This window comes from Esox lucius, chromosome 14 (genome assembly GCF_011004845.1).
Source record: "Esox lucius isolate fEsoLuc1 chromosome 14, fEsoLuc1.pri, whole genome shotgun sequence".
Taxonomy (NCBI): domain Eukaryota; kingdom Metazoa; phylum Chordata; class Actinopteri; order Esociformes; family Esocidae; genus Esox; species Esox lucius.
In genome coordinates this window covers 1,379,680-1,388,185 of record NC_047582.1, presented here as the reverse complement: position 1 = coordinate 1,388,185, position 8,506 = coordinate 1,379,680, and the positions used below count along the sequence as shown (strand labels likewise).

The 8,506-nt window shown below is 38.8% G+C and overlaps 1 protein-coding gene across 4 annotated transcripts in view; it reads left to right on the top strand.

Annotated features, from left to right (window-relative positions):
• The first annotated feature begins 285 nt into the window (after positions 1–285).
• The window catches only part of klhl8 (kelch-like family member 8), an 83,649-nt gene continuing 75,428 nt past the window's right edge, over positions 286–8,506 (top strand). For 2 of the 4 annotated variants that reach the window (XM_010866849.3, XM_010866846.3), the window contains exon 1: positions 300–388. The gene's annotated coding sequence lies outside the window, so the exon portion shown is untranslated. Of the gene's footprint in view, positions 389–434; positions 850–8,506 lie in introns of those variants that run through there. The other 2 variants (XM_010866847.3, XM_010866848.4) reach the window with 2 other exon arrangements.

Here is an 8,506-nt window from a genome sequence, read left to right as displayed (position 1 = left end):
GGATTGTTCTTGACAAACTTTTGAGATTAAAATAGAAATTACTGAGAATTTTATTTTATTTACAGTAAGTGTACATATTTTCAGAATAAAGGAGCATTTAGTAAACCCAAGCAAAATCTAAGTACCCTAAAGACCGCTAAGAGAACCTACAATTAGGCAACCCCCCACCCCTTTTTAGGCATTCGGAACCACATTTCTACTTACACTTATTATAGTCTTTCACTGAAAGTCAAAATGAACCACTCAATAAGAAAGTCGTTGTACCACTTTAATTTTGAAGGTTTCCTCATTAGCTACGGTCCAGCTAGGCCGTCATTGTTTGTGCTGCCTTTCACAATTTCCCTCTGCTATCAAGGCTCTTGTAAGAATTTGATTTTTACATTATGAGGTAACATAACTAGAAATTTGTTTTATGTTTATTTTTGTATGTTTTCCATGGACAATTCGTACATTTAACGTGAGAACTATTGGTTTCTTACAACATATTGCATAAAGGATTCGAAAAAGTTTAGTATATCCTATATTGTCAGCTACTCACTGTACTGTAGCTAGCTAACTCGTTCACAAACCTTAGTAGCTCGAAAAGACGTTAGCTTTAGCTTGATATTCGTAGAGATAAATAGTTAGCTAGCTATATTTTTAAATACCCATGTATTCTTGCGACGTTACTGTGGCTACGCGCTGTACGGCGAAGACGCACAATTTCATCTAGTAGTGGCTAGCTTGACCATGTCCGTAAATACCGTTAACCAGCTAGATAGCCAATTGTAGTGTGTTGTAGCTAACTGCTGTACATATTTGAGTGGCTAACATATTAGCTAACACAACGAAGACTATACAGTACTTCAGGTATGTTATCTCAGACCCTCACCGTATTTAGTTGATTAAGCATGGAAAAGGTGGATGTTTGGCTTGCTAGTTATGGTGTCGTAAATTGAAAAATACTGTCTTCTTGACAACTGGAAGCATATACCGTAGCAAGCCGAGCTATCAATATATAGTTTATATCATTGTTGCTTGTGCAGTATGTTAGCAATGCCATGTTTCCATTAAGGCCAAACCCTAACATTCTCTGTAATATATGGTCAAAACTTGTGGTGTGTTTCCCAACCCGGGGGGCGCCATTGTTCATTGCTGGGTTACCATGCCTTCTTGATTTGAGGAGTGTAAAAAAATTTTTTGGGAATATTTTCTACATTCCTATAATTAAAAGGGATTCATGATTAATTGTCAACAATAATTAATGTATACAAATTCAGGAGCTTTATTGGACATGAATCTTCACTGCTAATTCACTAGCTAGTTTTTTCAGACAACGTAGGTGTAAATATAACAGGCATTTGAACATTGTTAGCTACCTAACTAACGTGTAGCCTACCTGCATTTAAAAAAAACTTGCTAAAAAAGAAAACTAATTTGATTAAAAATAAATAGATGGCTAAGTGCCAGGGAGAATGCAACTCTTCGTCTGTCTTAAAGAAAATGAAAACTTGCCCGGGAAATTATATTGATTTAGGTTTCATTTTTAGTAATGGACAAGATCCGAGTTGAGTGTAACTAATGCATGAAAGCTGAAAAAGAGACTTTTCTATCCAACTGGATGAAACTACCACAGTGGCAGATGAGGCTACGGTGATTGTATATGTGCAGTACATTGATGAAACTGATGTAAAACAAGATATACTTATGTCTGTAAATCTGACCACAACCACCTGGGGGGAGGCATTTTTTGTGCAGTTGATGGTTACTTTACAAAGCACAGCATACACTATGAAGATGTTATTGCATGCTGTACTGATGGGGCTGCCTCCATGATATTTGCATTGTGTTTCATTGTATGATACACCAATGCCGCGTTTCCACTGGTGCTTTACCCTGGCACCAGGGTCACACCAGTGATTTATGCTAATGTTGGCTCCAGACTTAAGGGGCTCAGGTGGGGAAGGAGGAGTAAACTACAAAGTAAATTAGTTTTCCGGTTACGAAAAATAAAAGGCAATATTTTTTTGGTAGTAATAATAAAATAAACAATAACGCCATGCTCAGTTTGTTTACAAAATGGCGTTTCAACTTAAGTAATAAAACTAATTTCTTCCTCAAACTCCTGCAACCGGCTCCTTCTCCCCCTACACTTGTAACTGTAAGTCATTGTGTTCATTATGTAGTTTGATAAGTATTTTTTCAGAAGGATTTGGGAGAATTCTGAGGTAATTTTATGTTGTAATAGGGTCTGCAGGCAATGTCTTTGGTCTCAGTGCTCCGTTTTTCTATTGAGTCAGTGGTATCGTACCCCATTCGGTCATTCCAACCTCTTTCTGTTCTGAGTCTTTGCTTCCCTGTACTGTTGCTTCATTTTATTGAACTTTATTTTGTCAGGGATTTGTTTGTTAGATCAGATGAAAACCATTACGAGAACCCTAAAGACTTAACAAATGAAACACATCGCTATTCAAGTAGCACAACAGGCATCGTGCCACCTTTGGTCGTTCCTACTCTTTCTGTTGTGAGTCTTTGCTGCCCAGTACTATTGCTTTATTTTCTTTATTTTATCAGGGATCTGATAAATCATTACGAGAAGCCTAAAGCAAACGATACACATCGCCATTCGAATAGAACAACATGCCGCGTTTTCACACCACGTCACGCGTCAATCCGCAAACCCTGCCCTAAAGTCCGGGGCTTGGCACCAAGCGAGAGCCGGGCTACTCGGCCATGGCCTAGTGGGCGACTGGCCCTGGCCGGTGTCAGTGGAAACAGAAAAAAGTCTGGACTTTAGTGTAAAACACCAGTGTTTGGCACCTGTGTGAACCAACATCTGTTCGAGGAGCTAAATGAGACACTTAAGAGAGTAGTTAAAAAAAGTTCCCTCTATAAAAGCTTGCCCAACCAACAAGGGGCTGTTTTCAGAGCGGTGTGAGGACGAGGCGCACCAAACACTCCTCCTGCACACTGAGGTGTGCTGGCTTTCACACGGTCAAGTGCTTCTATGTTTTGTAGAACTTTAGAGTCAGATTAAAGAGTTTCTGACTATCCACAACCAAAAACTGTCAGAAGATTTGAAAGATGAGTTTCTCATCAAGGCTTCATAACTGGCTGATTATATTCGGGCTGTACAACAAGACAAACAGATGTGTGCAGGGCACAGAGGACGAACTTATGGATATCCAGTTATATACCTTCTTAAAGAGATACTTCCTTGAACATGGATACAAAAAGGTCTGGTTTGTGAAAGGACCAACTATCGCTCCGAGGCTGGCACTTCAACAAGAGTAATTCTGCCATTTGCCACAACATACTTGTCAGAGACTGCTGGTTACTATCGAAACAAAAAGCATGCAACAGTTTGTGCACAATGACTTTCGTCTGGTTGTCATGAAAATCGCACCTGACATCTCACTTCTGGCTGGACAAATACATGGCCAGATGTCTCATTAACCTGTTAGTTAAAGTGCAAAAAAGTCAATTTCCGCCTAAAATTATGTACCCAAATCTAAATGCTTGTAGCTCATGACCTGAATATAGTAAAAACATATGCTTGGTACCATTTGAAAGGGGACACTGTAGTTTGTATGATTTATAAATGAATGCAGGAAGGTATAACACAATAGATTTGGCAGAAGATAAAACAAATAAAAAACGTGTTTTTTTGTAAAAGAAAGAAATAAAAATCCTCTTCATGTTTGAACTGCAGTGGGGAAGGCCAAACATGGATTAGGAATATGGAGGCATTTTCCACTTGATCCAGTATATGTCTGAAGGATCTAGGTAAAGTTTCAGGCCATTTGATATTCAGTGATCTACTTACTCATTTGTAAAGCAAGGCCAAAGTGTCTTTTACAGATTGGCCACTTTGTGCCAGTTGGACACTTTGGACACTTTATGAATTTAAGTTCATACCTACACAGACCATACAACAGTGCAAAGGTCATTAAAATAAGGGTTACACACTCCCAGGAATGTTATACATGATGGAAAATTAGCTTCCCTTAATAAAGGTTACTAACAGGAGGCGCGACAAGGAGGTGGATCCAATGATCTAACATCAGACGTGGTGATCTAACATCATATGTGGTGTTTGCATCATATGTGGTATCTATGCCTCCTTACATACAGATAGTAAACAAACAGTTGGCAGGACTAGAAAGGAAAAGAGTAGAAGGGAATAGGAGAAAGAAGGGGGAGACTTTTCGAATACCTGGAAAGCTCTGAAAGGGCCAGCCAGATGATGATGTCACAGTGGGGGTCAAGAGCCAGAGGGACTTCCTGAATCATGGAGAAATATGAATAGGGATGAATAGGTCATGAGAAACAGCCACAACATGTCATAGCCAAATCACATAGACAATTGGTTACATAAGGACATTATGAACTGAAATCTACTATAATGACGTGACCCAATTGGCAGTAAGACGTTCAGAAACTATATGACATAGCCTAATATGCTAATGCTAATAGTTTACCCAAGACACAACATATCTTATTGTACTCACCTTGACTCACAGTCTGTGATTTCTTGCAAAAATCTAGTCCAAACTTTAAATGCCGAGTATAGTTTCGTGAGCAGCGACAGCTATGCATCTTGTGCAATAGTTAAGTTTGGTTGTAGATTTGGGTTGGCTGGTGCGCACTGTTGGAGTGTCCTGTGTGTGCATCTTACAGTAATCGTTCAACAATTGCCGTGAAGTGTGGCTAGTGTGTTCTCAACCTAGCTTGTTTCAAATCCATTGGTCGTCATTTGAGGGAGCTACATGCTACCAAAGAAATGCGCTCGCGTGTAATCAGAGCCAGTCTGCAAGTCTTTGCTGATGTGGTGCAAAGCAAATAGGCAACCCAGAAGGATGAACTTTGTCTGGTTAAATGCTAGAGACTCTTCTTTTCAGAAATACCAATTATTGCTGTGAGGTTTGAATAGTTTTGCTCCGAGTAGGATTTCGTTCTACAAATCTGTGGAGAACATTAATCGTTTTCGATTATAAAAACGGATTTTATCAAACAAAACAGTGCTTTGCTATATCTCTGGGACCATCAAGATAAGAAATCAGAAGAAGACGGCTCATTGTAAGTACAAAATTTACTATCAAACCCGAAACTAGCGACTCTGGTGCTTTTTTTGTGGATGTTGACTATACTCAAACACTTAGGAGTTAGTCGCCGTAATAGCTACTTTAAATTGTATACTGCAGATAGATTAATGAGATTCTAAGCTTTCTGCAAATATACAGCGGGGAGAACAAGTATTTGATACACTGCCGATTTTGCAAGTTTTCCTACTTACAGGTCTGTAATTTTTATCATAGGTACACTTCAACTGTGAGAGACGGAATCTAAAACAAAAATCCAGAACATCACATTGAATGATTTTTAAATAATTAATTAGCATTTTATTGCATGACATAAGTATTTGATCACCTACCAACCAGTAAGAATTCCGTCTCTCACAGACCTGTTTTTTTTTTTTAAGAAGCCTTCCTGTTCTCCACTCATTACCTGTATTAACTGCACCTGTTTGAACTCGTTACCTATATAAAAGACACCTGTCCACTGACTCAATCAAACAGACTCCAACCTCTCCACAATGGCCAAGACCAGAGAGTTGTGTAAGGACATCAGGGATACAATTGTAGACCTGCACAAGGCTGGGATGGGCTACAGGACAATAGGCAAGCAGCTTGGTGAGAAGGCAACAACTGTTGGTGCAATTATTAGAAAATGGAAGAGGTTCAAGATGACGGTCAATCTCCCTCGGTCTGGGGCTCCATGCAAGATCTCACCTCGTGGGGCATCAATGATCATGAGGAAGGTGAGGGATCAGCCCAGAACTACACGGCAGGACCTGGTCAATGACCTGAAGAGAGCTGGGACCACAGTCTCAAAGAAAACCATTAGTAACACACTACGCCGTCATGGATTAAAATCCTGCAGCGCACACAAGGTCCCCCTGCTCCAGCCAGCGCATGTCCAGGCCCGTCTGAAGTTTGCCAATGACCATCTGGATGATACAGAGGAGGAATGGGAGAAGGTCATGTGGTCTGATGAAAATTGAGCTTTTTGGTCTAAAATCCACTCGCCGTGTTTGGAGGAAGAAGAAAGATGAGTAGAACCCCAAGAACACCATCCCAACCGTGAAGGATGGAGGTGGAAACATCATTCTTTGGGGATGCTTTTTCTGCAAAGGGGACAGGACGACTGCGCCGTATTGAGGGGAGGGAGGATGGATGGGGCCATGTATCACGAGATCTTGGCCAACAACCTCCTTCCCTCAGTAAGAGCATTGAAGATGGGTCGTGGCTGGGTCTTCCAGCATGACAACGACCCGAAACACACAGCCAGGGCAACTAAGGAGTGGCTCTGTAAGAAGCATCTCAAGGTCCTAGGAGAGGCCTAGCCAGTCTCCAGACCTGAATCCAATAGAAAATCTTTGGAGGGAACTGAAAGTCCGTATTGCCCAGCGACAGCCCCAAAACCTGAAAGATCTGAAGGTCTGTATGGAGTGTGTGGAAACCTGGTGAAGAACTACAGAAAACGTATGATCTCTGTAATTGCAAACAAAGGTTTCTGTACCAAATATTACGTTTTGCTTTTCTGATGTATTAATTACTTAAAAATCATACAGTGTGATTTTCTGGATTTTTTTATTTTATTCTGTCACTCACAGTTGAAGAGTACCTATGATAAAAATTACTGACTTCTACATGCTTTGTAAGTGGGAAACACTGCCGATTTTGCAGGTTATCAAATACTTGTTCTCCCCAATGTATGTTATCACAAACTGTGTAGTTAGGTGTGATAATTAAACAAATACATGCACATAATAATAATACTACAGTACATGTTATACATAACATTTTTATTCTGATGCTTTTCATATAAAATGCAGAATGAAAAGAAGTGGTGTTCTCAAATCCCAGGTAGATTGTCAAGCTGTCCGTTACTCAATTTACAATAAATGCATTGAGTTCGCTTTATTCCAATTCATTTTGAAGATGATAACCATGACAATTTTTATCAAATGCAATATGAAATATTGAAAATGCCGATTTTTTTAAAAATATTTTCATGTTTGTATGTATGTGGGGGGGGGGGGGGTTTGAGCGACTGAGAGAAATAGCGAGAAATCACTGGGTGTTGGTGTTCAACATCATGTAGTCTTACAGCTCTCTGGTATCAACAGTGTTATCATATATTCGTCCTGTGAGAATAAGCAGTACCACATTTTGTCTGCCGAGTGAGGGAGAGAACAGACTAGATAATTCAATTAGCTCTAGGCAAAATGTTGGTCAGTCACGATACTGTAATTTGACAGTATTTGAGTCTTTATTTATCTACTGCGCCCTTAGTTGTTATTGGAGTATAGTTTTTCTTATTTTGATTCTACTTAAAAAATTTAATAATATTGAGGTAAAAAAATGTATCCTTTTATTTAAAGGTGTTGTAGGGTAAACACCTTTAATGCCCACTACTGTGTTTGAATTTAAATTAAGTCTATTTTTGTGACGTTTAATGTCTCTAACAATGTGTTTGTTACATACGCACAACCTTTTATTTATTTTTTTATATCAGATTTTCCAATATTAAGTTATACAAGTGCTGTCCAAGTGCTACTATTTCTGCCAGTCAATTTAGAAGTTGCAGAAATATGTTATGGTGTAGGATACCTCTAGATAATCTGCGTTTTCTTAAGAGTAAGGAGTAATGTTTAAGTAAGAGATTTTTTTTTTACTTAATGTTTGATATAATTTGTCACCCACTGAAAGTGTTTATGAGCTAGCGCTCACACCAAGCCACAACCAATACAGTAGTTATAGTGTACTGCTAGATATGAAGCAAAGATTACATTATTTTACAATATATATTTTACTATGAAGTGAAACTTAATTAGTTATACACTCGTAATTTAAATAGCAGTTCTATTTCAGGCAGGCTTAATGGGCATATTTGCACATACATCTCTTCTAAGTGTAAATGGAAATAAGCATGATTTTCATTATGATCAATATACACATTACTTTCCAGCATATTTTTTGACAATATATTTTTAAGTAGCTTAACCAAATAATGGGTTATTCTGGTCTCTTTTACTTTAAACCACTTGTACTCCCATAAACCTCATTTGGTTCCTTTCTATGCAACAGATAGGTGTAGGTGTTTTAAGTTACAGTTGTGCTCAAAAGTTGGCATACCTTTGGAGAATTGGTAGTATATGTACCCCTTTGTAATGAAAACGAGTGAACACAATGCCTTTTATTTCTTATGGGATCCACATTCAACTGTAGGTCATAACAGAATGGGACAATCATAAAACAAAACATGGCAACAAAGAAAAATTAACTGACCCCTGTTCAGAAGTCTACATACCCTTAGTTCTTAATATTGTGTATTGCCCCCTTTAGCATCAATGACAGCATGCAATCTTTTGTAATAGTTGTTTATGAGGCCCTGAATTCTTGCAGGTGGTATAACTGCCCATAGGTCTTGGTAAAATGCCTCCAGGTCATGCAGACTTTGG